This window comes from Typopeltis vanoorti, chromosome 24 (genome assembly GCF_054136105.1).
Source record: "Typopeltis vanoorti isolate ZY-2024b chromosome 24, IOZ_Tvanoo_1.0, whole genome shotgun sequence".
In the NCBI taxonomy this organism is placed as follows: domain Eukaryota; kingdom Metazoa; phylum Arthropoda; class Arachnida; order Uropygi; family Thelyphonidae; genus Typopeltis; species Typopeltis vanoorti.
In genome coordinates, this window is record NC_143572.1 from 15132241 (window position 1) to 15153549 (window position 21309).

At 35.6% G+C, this 21309-nt stretch overlaps 1 long non-coding RNA gene across 1 annotated transcript; it reads right to left on the reverse strand.

Moving 5' to 3' along the window:
• Window positions 1–1586: 1586 nt before the first annotated feature.
• On the reverse strand, window positions 1587–20106 carry LOC150092947 (uncharacterized). The gene is made up of 4 exons (XR_016550440.1): window positions 20071–20106; window positions 19908–19972; window positions 6903–7003; window positions 1587–1657 (listed from the first exon to the last, which is right to left on the reverse strand). It is a non-coding gene; the product is annotated as an uncharacterized LOC150092947 (long non-coding RNA).
• Between the last annotated feature and the right edge of the window lie 1203 nt (window positions 20107–21309).

The window sequence follows — 21309 nt, forward strand, 5'->3', positions numbered from 1 at the left end:
TATACAAACTCTTTTAAGGATAGTGTCCTTAGAAGTGTTTACATTTATATTACACCTTGATCATTCTATAGTTAGTTCTTACTGCCCTTCTAGAAGTGGCAGAAAAATGAGATCGAAACATGACCACCGTACAGAAAGGTAATTCGTAGTGCTTCGAATTCATTTTGTCCGATTTAAATGTATTGTCCAATATACAAAGTGACCCACTTGAATGAAAGGCGCTCTAGAGCAACCCACCACGCTAAACGAAAACAGTTGGGGCATTGTAATTTAGCTAAGACCAAGAGGCGAATGTGAATTGTATATATTCCCCATCGGTTTGTCTGTCCATTTTTTTTTTTTTTATTTATTTATTTTTCACGAGAAAAACTCGGGCACTAACTCCGGATAAATCATCTTCATTTGAACCTTAAAGATTTTTTTTTTTTTTTTTGCATTATCATTCTCCTAACTGCAATTACTAGAAGAATGCAGCATGACCTAAATTCCTTTGACACTACTTCCTCGCAAAGACCAACATAGTGACCCCAAAATAGTTGAGAAAGTAGCAGCAGTTGTTAGGGAAATATCTAAAACAACCAGAAACAAAAATATGATTTTGAATCAGCTATCGATATAGCTGAACTCTGTTAACGGAAGAACAATATTTGGGGAAATCCCAAACTAACTTGACCATTCACATACACGTGTTTTGTTTGCTCTATTTGGAGAGCGGATCCAATGGCAAACAATTTTATTAAGAACGTCGCAAATTGGAATGCATTTTTTTTTTTTTTTTGGCTAGATGGGTGAAGCAAAAATGCCTTTCATATGGGGTAATATAGGGCTATAAGTTCTGATCATGGCAGGAGGATGACAGCAATAGCCGAACCCCAGTTAAAACATCATTGGTTCTAGCATTTTTCCATTCGCTACTTGGAATGCATCCTTATAGTCCTTATAAAGACTGGCTTAAAGGGGCGAAGCAAGAGTGCTTTTCATCTTCCCCGTTATTTGTAGAGGACTGTGTAGGGATAAGGTGTTATTGAGCTAAAGCTCTGATCATGGCAGGATGGTAACAGCAACGACCGAGCCTCAGTTAGAACTTCATTGGCTACAGCATTGCCATCCATTACCATCCAAGGGTATTAATCACCACATCTCAAGGTCGACTGATATTATATTATTTCCAATATCACTTGGAATGCACATAACAGCAATATTAAATTCATCAGAATTATATAAAGGTTCATAAATGGTGTCTTTTATAATAGTCATAATTAAAATAATTATTTTAAAATAATTTGAAAATAAAAATTGATGTAGTATTAGATTTATTCTTTTTATTTTATTATATATAATTTATTAACAAATACTGATTTGGAATTTTTCTTTAATACAATAATAGAACAATTTCGTCCTGGAATTTAAAACATAATATTTAATTAATTATCATTGTAGCATATTAGACATCTTATATGCAAATTTTTAACTTAAGTTAAATTTCTTTTAAACGAACTAAACCAATTCGAATCAATTGTTTAGATTTACATCTAAACAGCAGAAAGTGTCCAAAAATTAATTTTCCCACAAGCCATGAATGTCTTCCTTTTAACATTTCTCCTTAACGTCTTTAAAAAACTTTTATCACAGGATGTGGTGATTTTCTTCTGACCGTCTGTAAAAGAAGTGAAAATGAGTAATTAAATGAAATTAGGACAATGACATAGTAATTGGATTTTTTTTTTTTTTTCAAAATATCGAACAACTGTGTCAATGGTCACACTTCAGAAATGGAACTTCAGGTAATAATACCAACAGCGCATGAGCCTTTGATAATAACAGCGCATGCGCTTTGGGAATTCTATTGCTATTCATCCTTTCTGATATTCTTCTATTTCTTGTAAGATGTTCTTTGTATCTAATCGTTCTCTTATTTTGTTTTTCTTTTTATCTAATCTAGTGAGTCTCAGGAGAGGTCTTAGAAACTTCATCTGTGCTGCTTCCAATCTTTGTCTGTTTCTTTGTTTTAGAATCCAAGTTTCACTTCCAAATTTGACAGATGGTTTAGAGGTCATAGCACGTAATCTTAATTGAGTTTCTTTAGTCATTTGTTTTCCAAAATTTCTTTTAATTATGCCATTCATTCTATTGTAAATTTGTTGTGTTGCTTCCAATTGTGAATCATTATTGAATTACGAGAGTATATTTCCTAAGTATATATATTTGAATTCTGTAACTTGTTCTATTATTTTATTGTTAAGCATAATTTTGAATGGTGTTTCCACACATGGCCATAGCTTTTGTTTTTGTTTCGGAGATTTTCATTTAAATTTTTTTTCTATTTCATTTAGTTGGTTAGTTGCAATTTGGAGTTTATATTCTGAGTTTGAAATTAGTACTTGATCATCTGCATAAAGTATTGTATTTAGCTGTTTATTATTTGTTAATTTAACTCCATCTTGGACAGTTGTTTCCCGTCCGTTTAGGATTCTGTGCTATATAAATGTTGAATAGGATTGGGGATAAGCTACAACCTTGTCTTACTCCTTTATTTATAGTTATAGGTTCTGATAATGTTCCATTCTGCAAATTTGATGCAAATTTTTGTTTCTCGGTGTAGACTTTTTATTGCTTTAATTAATTGAGGAGGTATTTTATCGTCTTGTAATATTTTCCAGAGTAGATTTCTGTTCAATTTATCATACGCCTTTTCGTAGTCAATAAATAGAAGAAAAGTGGGAAGATTAAATTCTTTTCTTTTTTCTATGATCTGATGCATTGTGAAAAAGGCATCTGCGCACCTCTCCCGCTTCTAAAACCACACTGTTCTTCTTCTAAATAATTTTCTGTATGTATAATTAGCCTGTTCTTTAAGGTGTTTGCATATAGTTTAGATGCTGTTATTAATGAGAGAGTAATGCCTCTGTCTGTTTTCACATTTGTCTTTGGGACCTTTTTTGTGAATATTTATTATTACTCCAGTTTCCCATTCTTTTGGGGGTCTTTCGATATATCCAGATATTATTGAAGAGTTTAAGTAGGTTTTCTTTTAAGCTATTGTCTGCATATTTAAAGAGCTCAACGAATATTCCATCCAGGCCTGGGCTTTTTCTATTTCTAGAGTTTTTAAATTCTTTTTCTAATTCTTCCATTGCTATTTCATCTGTACTTTCCTGTGTATTGATATCTTAAATTTTGTGAGTTTTTTCATTGTTTTGTATTTCATGTTTTTCATCCCACAATGTTTTATAGTGTTCTATCCAAACAACTTTTGAAATTAGATTATTTCTTAATTGGTCCTTTTTTGCTGTTTGTAGTTGCCTGAAAACTATAAAACCTGTTCTTTGTGGTCCAGTGATATCCTGCTCTGATGATTTAACATTTACTCCATTCTCTGCGTATACTTCTAGAAAGCTTTCTGACTTCAGCCCGTAATATCTTATATTGTATATAGTCAGCAGTGTTTTTATTTTGCAGATAGAATTTAAAAGCCTGTTTTTTTCCTTTCGATTAATTCCTTTAAGTCATCCTTTCAAGTTTTGAGCCGTTTTTTGTTTTTCCTTGATTTATATCCGAAACTTTCTTCTGCTGATTTAGTATGGTTTCCTTTATGTTTCTCCAGTCAGTTTCAATATTGTTTGTGGTTTTATTTTATCTTTCATTCTGCTTTTATATAAGTTTCTGATACCCTCCTGTTCTAGGAGGTGAATTTTAAACTGTTTATTAGATGTTAGTTCATTATCTTTTTTTCTTTTGAAGTAATTGGGTCTTTTTATGAATTCAAATCTGCTTTCAACTAACATGTGATCACTATCAATTTCGCTCCCTCTAAAAACCCTTGTATCCATGATATTATTATTTAGCTTTATTTAAATTAAGGGGATATTAAATCCCACATAGTTTTAAAACCGAATAAGAAACTCAAAGATTGGAATCAGAGAGTTTCTTGCCGAATATATTAAACTATAAAATATCGGCGAGCACTGGCGTGAGCAAATGCAAGTGACCCTAGCACGTAGTGCAATACCGGAAGACTCGCAGCAAAGTCGGTAAATTCTGCTCGCTATTCTTAGGTATTTTCCATAATGTAAAAACACATTTCCTAGGAAATGTATGCTGTTATTACATTATGGTAGGGAGGTCATTATTTAGCTTGTTGCTAATAATAATGTAATCGATTATTGATTTTGTTCCGCTTGCTTCCCAGGTGTACTTATGTATATTTTAATGCCTGAAGAAAGTATTACTGATTTTTAGATTGTTAAAAAATCTCTTAATAAAATTCCATTGTTATTGATTACTGATTCTCCCTCTGATCCAATGCATCCTGTTATTGGGTTACTTCCCAATCTAGCGTTGAAATCTCCCATCAAGATTGTTGCTTCATTATTTTTATTTGTCTCATCAACACATTTCTCAATGTATGATCCGAATATCGGACGTTTATTTAACACATAACACTAATAAAGATAACAAGTTCACCCTTGAAGTTATATATGTTATTTGTGATTTATATATAAGTTATATATGTTGTTTTTGAGGAGTTTTAATGATGATTTTTAGTGCAATAAAAAGATTACTAGGAATAAATATGAAGCAAGCTATATATGATATTATAATACTCTAATTATCAGAAACGTAGATTTGTTAATACAAGTATAAAGCTTCTTTGATATAAAAACAGATTTAACTTATATAGAGTTTAGGTCATTAGGTGCCCACCTAATCATCCAAGTTATCCTTGGATTTCACAATCATCATTCCAGTAGATAAGGTGGTTAGCCCTATGCCTATAAGTATACTTTGAATGAAGAGCATCGTAGAAACCAATGGAGGCTATGGGAACTCCTCAAAATCATTTAGGTACTAAAATATTTTGAATTAAACAAAACTTAAACGACTTCGATAAAAAAAACTTATAAAATTATATTTATGGTTATTATGAAAATTATATTTATATATTAAAATTAAATAATAAAAAATTAAATTGAAGGGTTGCTCTTTTAATGATTTTGTTCGGCAACTAATTGCATTTTTTTTGTATTTTTTATATTTCGTTAATTTATCACTAACCAAAGGTAAAAAAAAGAGCATTGGATGCAGGCTCTACTGCATGTCACGTTTTTTCCATCATGTATTAGCAGATATGAAAGTAATCCAGGATTTAGACTGAACAGCGTAAATGGCCAATACAAAGAAACGCAATCTGGTACTGGATATTAGGCTAAACTGCTCGCATTATTATATAAAGTTAAAATGGAGCACTAGCATTGAAAATTTGCTTTAATCACTGGAATTACATAATGATAAGCCTGATGTTTTTTACGACGGCAAGAAGCATTGGGGGAAGGCAATGATCTCCTTATGATTGATATTTTCACAATTCAACACTATTTTATGACTTCTATCAAATATGGACCTTGAAAAAGTCTCCAGAGAAGAGAAACTCGTATATTAATTATTCGCATTAACTATAAGGTAACTGGCACTTCATGATCAATACATTGTCTGCGCTTGTGACTGTAATGATTCCTCTTCATAACCGGTAATGCTTATTATTGGATTTATCTTGTTATCAGTTCCACAATGACCCTTGTGGTTTTCATCGCACCTCTTCCGTGATTTTTCAAAGATGAGTCACCGAACTCAAATATTGCATTCATATTCTCTTTGTTCAGCGATTTGGAACACGGAGGACATGCCTGATGACTTTAAAGATACGCTGATGTAACCATCTTCAAAAATACATAAGCCAGACTTGTGGCAATGATCAGTGAATTCTCTACTATCCTATCTATTTAGAGAAAGACCTTTTCTTTATTGCTGATCATCGACTGAATTCTCTTACCGTAAGAACTTTCCCAGAATCTTAAGTTCCAGGACATTTCCTGGAGCAATTGACACTATGCGAAAACTTCAAAAGAAAAGAAAGAAGTGTCTTTAAGAAAAAAAAATTCCTTACGTGGCTTTTATTAATTGAACCAAAGCGTTTGTCTCTCCCAACAGGGAATTTCTTTGGAAATATTGGGTGGTCGATTGGTTCCACTAAATTGAGTTTCTGTTTTGAGGTCTGTTTCACGTTACCATTTCGGCAAGTGTGATCAGCAATACCCATTTTGAGAAGATAGAGAGAGAGAGGGGGGAGATGTTTTATCACGTTGAACTTCAAATCTTCAAATCATTCTCGACGTTTACAAACAGGCCTACGATACAGATAATTCAGTGTCAGTACTGTCATTCATGTGAATGGAGTAACCTTGGAAAACCTCACGAAGAAGCCTTTGTATTCATTATTACGTCTACTATGTCTTCTGTACTACGAGTTGCCCCTGTCATGAAAGGTTTGCTTAAGCTTGGATCCATCGAAACTTTTATAGTTTCCATATTCGGCACGAAATCTTGTAAATTCTCTATTCGGCTTTGAAATAATGTTGGAATTTAAGTGGATATTGAATCGAACATTATTTCAAAGCCGAATAGAGAATTTACAAGAGTTTCGTGTCGAATATAGAAACTATAAAAGTTTCGGCGGATCCAAGCGTAAGCAAACCTTTCATGGCAGGGGCAACTCGTAATAAAGGTGGAGTAAGATCTGATCATTATCCTTAGTATTTCTCGTAATGTAAAACACATCTCCTAGCGGATATGTATGATGTTATACATTATAGGGGAGGGGTCACTACCCAGACCGGTTTCGACCTTTGTTGAGGTCTCGTCAGTAGGAGCCAGACCCAGATGTAAATATTCAGGTTAGAGTGATGCAGAACTTATACTTATGTGATATGTACACACATCAATTCCTGATATGCGTAATATCAGTGATCTGTTATGACTTTTAGCAGCAATGAAAAAACATTCAGTTGTAAATAACTAAGTTTCATAAAAGAAATTATACGTAAATGAATAATTACAGTGCTTACGTTTTGCTTAAATTTAGCCTTTTGTTTCTCACGAACAGCCATTATTCGTTTCTGTCGGCCTGTTTGTTGTTGCCTCTTAAGGTAATTTTTGATCCATTCAACTAAAAAAATACAATATGGATAAAAAGCTATTAATCACAATGAAAAATATTTAATTAGAAGAAATATGGACGGTTCCTCCTAATGGGATGCATTAAAGGTTATTTGAATAAAATATCATTGATAAGTATAAAATATAAAAAAAACGAATGTTAATATTATTATGTTGTCAAGAACGTTCGGCAATATGTATGAAGCGCACACGATTTCGCCTAAACGTAAATCTTCTACCACCTTTTTATTAGTGCATTCTATTGCGTGATTCTTCTGTATTAGTTCCATACTATGTTTCCTTTGGTTTTATTCATGTATAATGCAAGATAAAGATTATTTTTATATAAAATAAGAAATGAATATAAATATAATACGAAATATTTTTAAAATATTTTAATTTTCTAATTCAATTAGTAAAATAATGACTTTAATTAATACACCATTATTTTAATTATATTAAAAATATATTTGTAAGGCAAACCTGATAAGGCAAACTTGATTGAATTGTGATCTTTGATATTCATATTCTGATATTAGGGTTTCATTTTTTTGGATCTTGAGAGACGTGTTTATCAGCGCTCCTTGTAGTATTACAGCAGTGAGTTAAGTTTTGTTTTTAATGCTAAATTCAGAGTTACTTTCAACATTAAAATTAAATAGTGATTATTTGATGCGTCAACAGCGTGCTCGATCATCAGAGCAGGTAAGACTTTTTATTTTCACCTTCAAAAACATTTTCCAGGTTCTCTCCTGTTCCCCGCCCAGTACAACACTCGGTGGTTGAAGGGACAAGGCAGCTCCTTCCCCCACTTCAAGTCTAGATTATGGATTCACCATATGAAGATCTCTCCTTCAAAGAACTTCTAGCTATCTTTCGGCAAATTGGCAACATCTTACACACAAAATGGCCAGGAAAGGTAGAAGTTCATCAGATTATGGAGGTCGAGAAAGAAGACCCTCAAACCTCCGAACTTTCTCCTCGCCCTACACATGACAGCGTCATTTCCTCCGCTACAACTGACATAGACTCTAATGATTACCAGGAAGTCAGCAGAAAGAAGAGAAAGAAAGAGTCTCTTGCTGCAGAACATGAATTTGCACCTCAAATGGACACAGCACAATCTAGTGCAAGCACTGAGACAAATATACCGATACAGCCCAAAGAGAGGATCCCACCAGTAGTCCTGCGATCTAAGGAAAAATGGTCGTTGCTTGCAGAGACGATGAAGAAAAGTAACATCAAGTTCTCGTCAGCCAAAAACACAGATGACGGAGTACGCATACAGCCTGAAGGAACAACGGACTACCGCCAGCTCACCAGACTTATGGACGATCATAAATTTCCATACCATACTTACCAACTTAAAAGTGAAAAGAACCTCAAGGTAGTGATCAGAGGATTGGTAGAAAACATAACAACAGAAGAAATAGCTACTGACCTCAGATTACAAGGCTTGGAGCCGATCAAGATTTCACGAATGTATCGAGCAGACAAGCGCCCCATGCCTCTGGTCTTAGTAGAGATCAGTAAAGACCAGAGAGAAATTTATGATCTTAAAATAGTCTGCAACTTGGTCATCAAGACCGAGCCACTACGAAGAAAAGCATCGGCTGGTCAATGCCATCGCTGCCAAAAATTTGGGCATGCGCAAATGCTATGCAGAGCAGACTACAAGTGTGTGAAGTGCGGTGGCAACCATCCCTCGCACACTTGCGTCAAGCCAAAGACCACACCTGCTAAATGTGCGAACTGCAGTGGCCCACACCCTGCAAACTACAAGGGTTGCTCTCTCCACCCATCCAACCTTCAAAAGCCTAGACAGGAATTAACCCAGCCCACTCAGAAAAATATTGTGAGATCTGTGCCTGAAATCAAAGCGCGATGAGTTACACCAGATAAATCCTATGCTTCCGTGGTTTCCTCGAGTAACACTAAGGTACTCCCTGCAACTAGCAGTCAAAATTCTTCAGCAATACTCGCTGCCTCACTTGGGGAGATGCTAATGGCCTTCAGCAAAACAAATCCAAGCCAGGCCGACACCAAGAAATTCCTTCGGAATACTCAAGTCATCTTCTCCATGATTAATGACTAATCCGGCTTTAACATCAAATTCTATGCAGATAATATTCTGGAACGCAAACGGTCTCAACAGCAAAATTTTGGAATTACAGGAGCTTACAGATCATTTACAAATTGATATTCTCCTCATTAACGAAACACACCTACGTCCCTGCAATAATCTCAAACTCAGAAACTACTCGTTACTTAGAAATGACAGACTTAATGCCAGAGGTGGAGGCACTGCCATCTTTGTCAGAAGAAACATTCGCTATAATGAGACTAAGAAGATTAATACATCTAACCTCGAGGAGACAGGCATAGAAATTCTTACCAACAATGCAGGCAGCTTAAAGATTTATTCTGTATACAACCCCCCTGGCAAACCTCTACTCCCCTCTGATCTCTCTCAGCTACTAGATACAAATGAAGCAGTAATTGTAGCTGGAGATCTCAATTCCAAGCATCCCTTATGGAACAGCAAAAGCTTTAATAACAACGGAATGATCCTCTATAACTTTTCCTTGAAGAGAAATATCGTTATTGCAGGCCCGATTGAGCCAACACACTACGGAGCGATCGGCAGACCTGATGTTTTAGATATTGCTATTTTTAACAATATTTCTCATCATTTCCGACTTCAAGTGATTGACGAGCTAAGCTCAGATCACAATCCAGTACTCTTAAGTTTAGGGGAGGAGCCTGAGCTCATTCCCAGCCATTCCCACACAAACTTTGCAAAATTCAAGACTAAAATGAACACTATCATAGACTCAGTACCGACTATTTCCACCCGTGAAGAAATTGACGCGGCAGTCAACAATCTTGAATCTAAAATACAGGCTGGCTTATCCGCAGCTTGCTCTACTTCTACCCCAGCTCAAGTCAACCTACTTCCTGCAGAAATCCTTGCTCTGATAAGGAACAAAAACAGGCTCAGACGCCGCTATCACAACACGCTATCTCCGCAAGACCGTCGAGAACTAAACAGAGCGTCCAACCTAGTCCGTTACGCTTTGAAAGATCACAGAAACCAGCAATGGGAAAGAAAACTCTGTTCTCTCAAAACTGAAGATAATTCTCTGTGGAAGTTGACTAAAGCTCTCCGTACGGATCGCTCTAACATCCAGCCCATTCACGGAGAAAGAGATCTTGTTTACAAAGATAACGAAAAAGCGGAAGCTCTCGTTCAGGCCCTCCAACTTCAGTGCCGTCCTAATTATGCACAAGCGGATCTAGTCTTCATAGAAAAAATACATCGTAGGGTACGCTCTGTGCTTCGGCGACCTTGTAGCTGTGAAAATATCTGCCCCACCTCACCTAAAGAGGTCTATTCAATCATTAAGAAGCTTAAAAACAAAAAAGCCCCTGGTCCAGACGAAATTACCAACAAAACAATTAAAGCACTCCCACACAAAGCATTTAGTAGCCATTATTAATGCAATTCTAAGAATTAATTATTTCCCCTCAAGATGGAAACAAGCCGATATTTTCCTTATTCTCAAGCCTGGTAAAGCACCTCAGATGCCACAGAGCTATAGACCTATCAGTCTTCTATCATGCCTAGGAAAAATAGCAGAAAGAGTCATTCTCAACCGACTTAATGAGGAGGTGAATAAAAATAACATAATTCCGAAAGAACAATTTGGTTTCCGTACTGGACATAGCACTACACAGCAAATTCACAGACTGACTGAGTTCATCACTACAGGCTTTAACTGGAAACAGCACACAGGAGCTATCTTTCTAGATGTTGCAAAAGCTTTCGATACGGTCTGGCACAAAGGTCTCATCTACAAATTAATTGCAGCCAACATCCCTCTTTATCTTACCAAAATTATTAACTCCTTTCTACAGGACCGTAAAATTCAGGTTAAGTTGCGTGGAATTAGATCCTCACTGAAAAAAATCACTGCTGGTGTCCCTCAAGGCTCGCTGCTCTCACCGCTGCTTTTTTAACATCTTTGTTTCTGATGTTCCTAGCACATCACTAACCACTATAGCTAGTTATGCGGATGATATGGCTATTCTTAGCAGATCTCTCAGGCCTAATATAGCTACTCAGCGATTACAAACTGCAGCAACAAATTTAGAGGACTGGTTCAAAAAATGGAGAATATCTGTAAATGCCGATAAAAGCACTGCCATTCTATTCACAAGAAGACAAGCATCTCACTTTGGAGAAGTTAAACTTTTTAACACAGCCATCCCATGGAGATCTAGCACCAAATATCTAGGCATTCAACTTGATAACCGTTTAAACTTTAACTCCCACATAGTTTATGCATGCGAAAAAGCAAACTCTGCAATTGTACAACTCTATTCTCTCCTCAATAGAAGAAGTCAAGTCAGCACTGATAACAAACTACGGATCTACAAAACAATTATCAGACCATCGTTAACTTACGGATCGCCAGCCTGGGGTCACACTTCCCCCACTAACATCAAAAAGCTACAAGTTATACAAAACAAGTGCCTCCGTATGATCTTCAACGCTCCGTGGTTTGTCAGAAATACTCTCTTACATCGAGATGCCGATATTCCAGATATTCCCACTTTCCTCCATGACAGTGCTGCGGCTTATTTTGCCAAAGCAGCTGTTCATTGAAAACAACTCATTCAAGAGTCATCCAATTATGACGAACACGATAGGTGGAAACATAAGCTCCCAAAAGCTGCTTTGCTTATCGACTCTGGTACCTCCGTACAACCCTAAATAGGGTGAGCCAGGTGCTCGCTAACATTTAATACACGGCTATTTCATACCGATTAAGGGATCGATGTCCACGGGACTGTAATCCATCAAGCCATATCAGGTTATCAGGTTATCAGGCAAACCTGATTGAAAAAGGAGGTGCACGGTGATTGATTCATTCAATCCAATACCCTTGGAGGGTAATGGATCGCAATGCTGTAGCCAATGAAGTTCTAACTGAGGCTCGCTATTGCTGTTACCCTCCTGCCATGATCAGAGCTTTAATTGCTCAATAACACCTTATCCCTACACAGTCCTCTACAGATAACGGGGAATATGAAAAGCATTCTTGCTTCGCCCCTTTAAGCCAGTCCTTATAAGGACTATAAGGCAAACCTGATAATCGCTGCTGGTGATGGACGGGTCAGACAAATATGTTTGAGTTAATCGACAGATATGTTTGAGTTAATAATACATTTGGAGGGTAATGGATGGCAATGCTGTAGCCAATGAATTTCTAACTGAGACTCGGCTATTGCTGTTACCTTCCTGCCATGATCAGAGCTTTAATTTAATAAATAGCTCAATAACCGTATCCCTACACTGTCCTCTACAGATAACGGAGAGATGAAAAGCATTCTTGCTTCGCCCCTTTAAGCTAGTCCTTATAAGGATCGCTGTTGGTTTTATGTTTACGAGTAATACAATACAATTATGCTCATGATGATCTACATTCTGTTTTTTTTTAAAGCTAATAACTTGAAATTGAAATATGACAAATGTGGTGACAACCTGTACCCGTGGAGTAATGGGTTCTATAGACCTAACCCCTATGGAACCCATGTTTGTGCTTGTCTCTAGGTAGCAGTGGAATTTTATAGTTCGGTGTGAAATCACAGTCTCCACCTGTGGGAGGCCCGAAGTAGTTTAAAGAAAGGTCCATGTTTGGTCTCTAGAACAGAGTTTTCGGACTTGATAAAAAATACAAAAAAATATACAAAATTGATTTTAAAAAATATAAACCCACACAAGGTACGAACGTACTTTAGGTTTACTTCCTAGAAGAGGAGACAGCGTTATTGCTTTTGCACCAACAGACTGCGAAGTCATTTCCCACTACAATGAATATATGAGAGTGTTAAGATGGTAGTGATCTTCATCACTCAGGATGAGACCTTCCATCCTTTCTATGGGATGCCTGAAGATCGTCATTTCGATAAAGATCTCTAAACGTTATTCCCAGCACATATAACTTTTGTCCATGTATGATACTAATGTGTTAATAGATTTCCGATTGTTAGTCAGAGCATTAAAAAAATGAACAGTTAAATAACCTTCTGACCAATGTTAATTTAGGAACAAATTATATTTATTCCTGCTTCAATAGTTTCGCATGGCTGTATAGTAAAGATGCGACGCTTTAAGTAGTAAAATAAAACATTTCGATATGAATACAAAAAGAAATATATTTTTCGCCATCTTACTTTAGATACGTTAATGCTCTCTCTAGCCCAACATAATCACCGTAATCAAAAATCCTGCCTAAATTCATTCTCCAATGAATTTCTCTTCTTTGGTGCATCAGTCCGAAAATTGGTAACTATAGCAGCACATCACAACATCCTGTCTTGTGACTTCCTTTTTATCTCTTCATAACTCTTAGGGCCGGTTAGCATCATTATGTTATTTATATATGAAATTCTTGGTCTGCCTCGTGGACTCTTTCCTTCTACAGTCCCCTCCATTATTTCTGTAGTCAGTCCCCCATGCCTCAAATGGTGTCCAATTAGGCTTTTTCTTCTCTTATCGATGTGTTTCATTAATGACCGCTCTTCATGAACTATATCAGAACTTCATTACTTACTTTTCTGTCTAATTAATTTTCATCATCTTTCTCCAGCACCAAATTTCAAATGCCTCCAACTTTTTCATGTCTTGTTTTGTTAGAGTCCAGGCCTCACAACCATATAATGCAATGCTCCATATGTATGTTTTCACTAGCCTTTTTTTGAGCTGGATGCTAAGTCCTTTACTGGTAAAAATGTTTCTTCTGTTATAGAATGCTTTTTTGGCTAGGATTATTCGTGTGCTTTAATATCTGATTGGTTTCTTCCATCTTCTGTGATATGACTTCCAAGATATTTAAAAGAGGATACCTCTTGTAGTAGGTTATTATTTATTTCCAGGTTTATTTTCATTGGATTTGCTTTACTTGTAATTAATAATTTTGTTTTCTTATAATTATTTTTTAGGCTGTACTGCGTGAAGATTTCTTCCATCTTTGTTAGGGTGGCTTTCAGTTTGTTTTCGTTATCAGCTATAACTGCTATATCATCCGCAAACGGTAGCCAGTTAATATCAATTCCATTTATCTTAGTTCTATTAGTTCTTTCAGTTTATATACTGCATCTTCAATGTACAGATTAGTTAGACAATATGGGTGAAAGGGAGCACCCCTGTCTTACACCTCAACGTATTTTTGCTATTGCGGTTTTTGTTGTATTGCTGGCTGCTTCCATTAGGGCTTCTTGATGCTTCTGAAGATTAAATATGAGCCTTCTATCTCTCCAATCTACCTTTATTGTTTTTAGGAGGTGAAACATTTGATTTCAGTCAATATTATCGAAGGTTTTCTCCAAGTCAAGAAAGACTATCAGAGTATTTTGATTCTTCTCCAAACTTCTTTCAATAACTGTTCTTAGCGCTAGGATTGCTTCTCTTGTCCCCTGCTGTTTCCTGAATCCAAACTGGTCATTGCCAACATATTCTTCACCTTCTTTGTTAGTCTTTTTTGTATAATTTTGAGTAGTGTTTTTGAAGCATGTGATATTAAGCTTATTGTTCGATGATTTTCACACTTGTTTGCATTATTTACTTTAGGAATGAGTATGATAGAGCATTGTGTAAAATCTTTGGGGATGATCCCTGTTTCATAAATATCCTTTATGATCTTGAAAAGGTATGAGTTAGTTATGTTTCCTGAGTGTTTTATTAATTCTGAGGGGATGTTATCCGTGCCTGGTGCCTTGTTGGCTGACGATTCATTCAGTGCCCATTCAAATTCATCTTTTAATATAGTTGGACCAATTTCTTCCGTATCAAGTCTTGTTTCATCTTCTATGGCCTTGGCATCTAGATCTTTTTCACTATATAGATCTTCTAAGTACTCCTTCCATCTTTCCGAAATTTCTTCCTTATCTATAAGTATGTTCCTCTGTTTACTCTTGATAATTGTACTTCTTTTCTTGTTTTGCTGGCTTATTCCTTTTATAATGTTATAATCTTTATCAATTCTTCCAGTCTTTGTTAGATCTTTTGTTTCTTTACATTTCTCTATATACCATTGTTCTTTTGCTTCTTTACACTTTCTATTTATCATATTTTTTATATGTTTATATTTGTCTTTGCTTTCTTCCTTTAGGGAGGTTTTGCATTTCCTTCTTTCATTTATTAGATCTGGAATGTCCTGTGTGATCCATGGTTTTTTTATTTGCTTCTTCCTTAATCCTATGCAGTCATTGGCGGCCTTGATGATTGTATCCTTCAAATTAGTCCATTTTTCCTCTGTGTTTTTCTTTTCCCTCTCTCCAGTTTTAATGCTTTTATGAATTTGCTGTTTATAGTTTCTATGGTTTTTCCTCTGTTTTCAGGTTACTTTTGTTCCATTTGGGCCTTTTCCTTGGTTGTGACAACTTTTTTAAATTTCAGATTGCATTTCAATAAAACCAAATTGTGGTCACTATCAACATCAGCTCCCGGCTAACTTTTGCATGATTTTACTTGGTTTTTAAATCTATTTCTTGTCATAATATAATCTATTTGGTACCTTCCTATATCCCCTGGCATTTTCCAAGTATACCTTCTTCTTTTTGGTACCTCATACCAGGTATTAGTAATGATCAGATTGAATTGGTGGCAGAACTCAAAAGGTCTATTTCCTCTTTCATTTCGGCATCCAAGTCCTTACTTTCCCACCTCTCTACCATCTTTGCCTTCACCAATGAGATTGTCTTCCTTTTTGGTGAGTTTCATTAGATTCTCAATATCTGCATATACTCTCTCAACTTCATCATCACTGTGGTCGCTAGTAGGCATATAAGCTTGTTTTATTATAATGTTTGTTGGTTTTGCTTCTAATTTTACCATTATCAATCTGCTACTACATTTTACTGAGTTGATTACTCTTCTTCTCCACTCCTTATTGAGAACCACCGCGACTCCATTTTTTGCTGTCTCATCACCTGAATAAATGATTTTGTAATCACCACTCCAAAAGTCTCCAGTTCCAGTCCATCTCATTTTACTAATTCCCAATATGGTTATTTTTAATTTATCCATTTCTCTCTTCAAATTTTCCAATTTGTAGGAGGGTTCTCACATTCCGCGTCCCAATGAATGTACAAGGATTTCGCTAGTTTATGACCCGGGAAGCCTTGCTTCTTCCCCTGCCGTTCACAAGTATTGAGCCATTGTGCTCTTTACTATCTCTTAGAATGTCCATCCATACTGCTATCTTACTAGGGAAAAATAGAACAAGGTGGTATCCCCTTGCCTTCCTTGTCCAGCAATAGCCTTCTAGAGAGGTTCAGTGTGCTAGCCGTTACTCATTCCTCATGATTATCCGCCTACCACAATATCCTTTACACCATTGTCACTTACGGTGATCTTCCGCTGATCAGGATGAAAGTTGTTGCTGTCCCAACTTCCAGCGGGCTGAAACTTATTTAATGGCGGTTACATCTCGCCGTGTCGCATCCCCATCAGTGGAAATGTGTGGCTTTTTATAGAGATAACCATTCCACTGTCTATCTAACCACTTCCTGTTGGTAGATGCCGTCCCATTTTCCACAACTGCTTATTCACAGGTTTCCCTTTTTATTCGCAGCTAACCTCTGTATCCGGAGGCCATTCCCCTATCCGCAACCCGGGGACGCGCTTGGTAGCATGGGACCCATGCCACATGTCCCATGCTCCAATGAATTTAGCAAACTAAATTCATTGGAGAATGAATTTAGTTTGCTAATCGGACGGAAGGAGACCTGAAAGTTAATCTGGCGTAAAATATGACAAGCTTGTCAGATACACAATTGCTTTGGTGACCAAGGTAAAGCTCAAACTTCATTCCTCTGCTTGTTATGGACAAGCAGCACATCAGTGCCTCACACACCGCACTGATGTGCTGTATAGGTTCTGACTTTTGAGATGATGATGAGGATGATAAGAATCAGCATCAATGTATTTCTCTGTACCTTTTTCAAGTTAGATTACCATTAGATTGTCTTTGGATGAGAACATCTATTTTAAAATAGCATCGATATATCGAAACCATATAGAAACCCTGGGGTTGGGGGGGGGGGGAAGAAGGCGGAAAGTACATGTTGTTTAAATGTTCCATGTAATAGTTGGACAACGTGGGAGAAATAGGCGAACCCACAGTATTACTTTCAATTTGTTTGTTTAATTTAATTTGGCAAGAAAATAAATTTAATAAAAATAATAATTTTGTGTAAAATAGTACGTTATTATTTATGAAATAAATTATATACATTTTAGTAAATGATACTGATTTCTCACAAGTAATTCAGTCCAGATTCCAATTAATACCATACATTGTGTGCAATTTATGTAGTAGAACAATTCACGTATTATTAGTAGTAAAAACGATCACAGTAATAGTTTACAATTATAGTTCACAGTTACACTGGGTAGATTACATAATTAATTATTTCAGTTTATATAATAAAAATAATAATAAATTTCAATATCCTTTCCTTATGGCATTAATTTCTAATAGAGTACGTAAATATACACATAAAGAGGCTTAGCAATATCCACTTTAAAAAAAAATAAATAAATAATAATCTAAGAAGTAGTGCGATATTAGCTTATATTATTATTAGTAGTAGTAGTAATAGTAGTCAGAATTTGTTCAAAAACAAGAATTCGTCCAAAATCTTTGGATAACGCAAAACATAATCCTAGAAAAACACAGAAAGGATATTCTATGGACACAATTAAAGCGATGTCCAAATAACGCAGCTTTAAAAACAGAATATAAGATTACAAGAAATCGAATAATAAATGCAAAAAGAAACTACTACAGAGATTAACCTCCGCACAAAATAACATGAAACAAATCTGGCATCTGAACATTAAGAGGCTAGACTGTGCTCCCAATAATACCACCGCATCCGAAACCATAAAACACAGCTTCATGAAAGACGCAAAACCTATCCAACAACACTAGCAAATGACTTTAACCAATACTTTGCAGACTCCATCCAAGAACAATCAAAACAGACATTATGGTTCCCAACCATAAAAGAAGCAGAACTTCTCTCTGCAATACATCAAATCAAACCAAACAAAGGCCCAGGAATAGATGATATAAGACATAAAGATATAAAGCAACATGCAACTAGTTTAAGTCCTATCTTACTAAAATCAATGAACAAAATATTTAAAACCGGACAAAACCAAGTATGTTAAAGACTGCCATAATCACACCTATATACGAGTACAAATATAGAAAAAGAAATTTAATCAATAATTACAGACCCCTAGCAACACCACCAATTATCAATAAAATTATGGAGCAGATCGTACTAAAGAAACTCACAGCATACACAGAGACCTTTCATATTATCCCCAAAACAAAATACCGTTTTCAGAAAAATAGGGAACAACATCTCGCTCTTGGAAGATTTACGGACGTAATTAATACTGCCTTAGATAAAAACAAAATTTTCATGGTAGTCTTTATTGATTCGACTAAAACATTTGACACGCTCACACATCAAACTTTATTAGAAAAGCTAAGACATGTTATAACAGATGGGCCTCTGCACACGTGATTTAGAAACTACCTTAAAATGGAAAACTAATCACACACACACATCGGGTCAAACCGTAAAAGAGAGCTATCAAAAGTTCCATAGGGAACTCTTCCCATTTCTATTCAACATTTATACGCACGATATTAATCAGCTACCTCTCAAAGGCAAGATAGATCTTCCAATACGCAGACGATACAGCTATAATATCCATCCATAATAACGTAAGCAGAGCCCAAACAAATATAAATCTGGTCATTCACTGGCTCATCAAAAACTTCATACACCTAAACTCAGAAAAGACAAAATTAATAATATTCAGAAATCCACCAACTCAACCAGTTGATAATATTAATACATAACCATCCAACATCCACTCTCGAACATAGAAAACACAGAGAACAGTAAAACCACTACAATCACTCAGGTTGAAACAATACGATACCTTGGAATTTACTTCGATGCAGATATGAACTGGAATAGCCACATAAACCATCTACACAACAAACTCCGAACAATAAGTGGCAAACTCTACAGGTTAAAAGACATAGTTCCCATACGCCTAAAAACACTAATATACAAAGCACTATGCCAAAATATACTAAGATACGCTATAACAACGTATGCTTTCTGCGCACCCTACAAATTAAATAGATTAATGTCGCTACAGTACAAAATGACAAAACTGATCTTTTGGGAACAAAGAGAAAATCACGACCTTATAAACATTGCAATGGCAGAACACAAAATACTGATAGCAAAACATTTATGTCACTATGCAGCTTTGCCAAAACATTATTTCGATGCCAACTACAGGACAGTCAGAAATACTTACCGTATAACAAGCCCTCAGACTACTAATTATATCACATATAAATACAATAATCACTTCGGAAAGGCCAGCCGAAGATTCTACAAAATAAACTACCGTTTGAATACATTACAAACTACAGTAGCCTTAAAAGGAACCTAAAGACATACTATGAACGAGAAATACACACCTTACAAACTTATTGAAACAATATATTAGTTTAGGCTATTCAGTTCAGTCCGCGTCATGACATTCCAAATTATAGTGTGTGTGTGTGTGTGTGTGTGTTAATATACCTTTGTATTTGCATCATGGTGTTAAAAAAAGTGTAACTACTCTAGAAGACCTATAAGGTTATTATTGATTTTATTATTTTATTATTTTTTTAATATATATATATATGATATATATTATGTGTTTATATACCTTTGCGTACATGTTGTTTCTTTGAATGACAATAAATATTTTTTTTTTTTAAAATATTTTTTACGCAGAAAATGAATGCATTACTTACCTCCAAATCCAGAATTTGGAAAATATTTACATCCTTTCCTCCAAATCTTTTTCAATCCTAGGGTCCTAAATAGACAATAAAAACAAAATTAAAACAAACTGCCTTTCTTTCTATACCATTAATTTTCAATTCGCATAGGCTTATTAGAATGTTATATACTTACATGTTTACAATTAACAAAATTGTCCCAAACATTAAACAGATATGAACTACCCCTTGCCCAAATCCATTTGTGCCTTTTGTGGGAATCGGAATGTCTACATTTTCAATAACATCGCTGTTATTAACGAAAACTTCAGAAGTCGCATTCATTTTGAGAATCTCGACTTATATCACTCAAAGATGGACTTCCTCTCTTTCTACTGTTTTGTGATTTATTGTGAACAGTAGTACTAACTTACGATGTCGACAATCTAAAATAAATAATCAATTGTATTTCAACTTGGAATTTAATTGTTGATTTTTCGTATTATTGTTGAAAATCAACTGCGCATGTCTCTACAAAAGCTATATTTTGCAGATGGCATTTAAACACGTGAAATGGTTGTATATGTTTGTGTTAAATGTTAAAGAGGAGGGAAGGAGAATTTATAGAATTACTCAGGGAAAGTTTTCTTAATGCAAGAATTTTAGATTTGGTAACAAACTGAATCTGAAACGAGTAATTATTGTGCCGGTATTTGATGAACGTGATGGGTTTTGTTTTGGGAAGAAGTGACAATGCATGCAAGAGCTTTCACTAAGAAGGGATATGTGGAACTATTGATGATAAACTGCGAAGGTAGTTTGCAGCTGTGTGTGAGAAAGTGCATCGTAGAGGAATCTGTAATGCGTGAAAGCGTTGAAAGGGCATGTTTGAAGGAAGCTATAATTGACTGCATTCCCGCACTTAAGAGAATTAATCTCTGGAGTGTGAAATAGATGAATAAAACATTAAAAGTGGGCTTGATAAAAAGAAAATGTTACAAGACCTATCTCGTTTGAAACGTGATCAGCAGTTATGTACGCAGTAGTGAGAACAGGAGTAACACAAAGCAAAGACAGGCGAGTGACAGCAGTAGTGGGGAAAGTTAAATTTGACTATGAAAAGAAAAGCTGAACAGATCAAAGGAAATCCGAGCGGATTCTTTCGTTATGTGGCGAATAAATAGAAGAATGATCGTGTCAAGATAACCTTAGGAAATACAGATGGAAGGAAAGTGTGGAAGGAAATGGTTTCAAAATAGCCGATTTATTCCATGATAATTTTAGTAAGGTTACATTCTAGACCAGGGGTTGGCAACTTTTTTAGACCATCGACCCCTTCATGGAATCCTCGATCCCTCGCCGACCCATCCCCATCACGTTAAATAAATGAATAAATATTATCAGTAATAAATTTCTCAATTTAAAAATAATAATT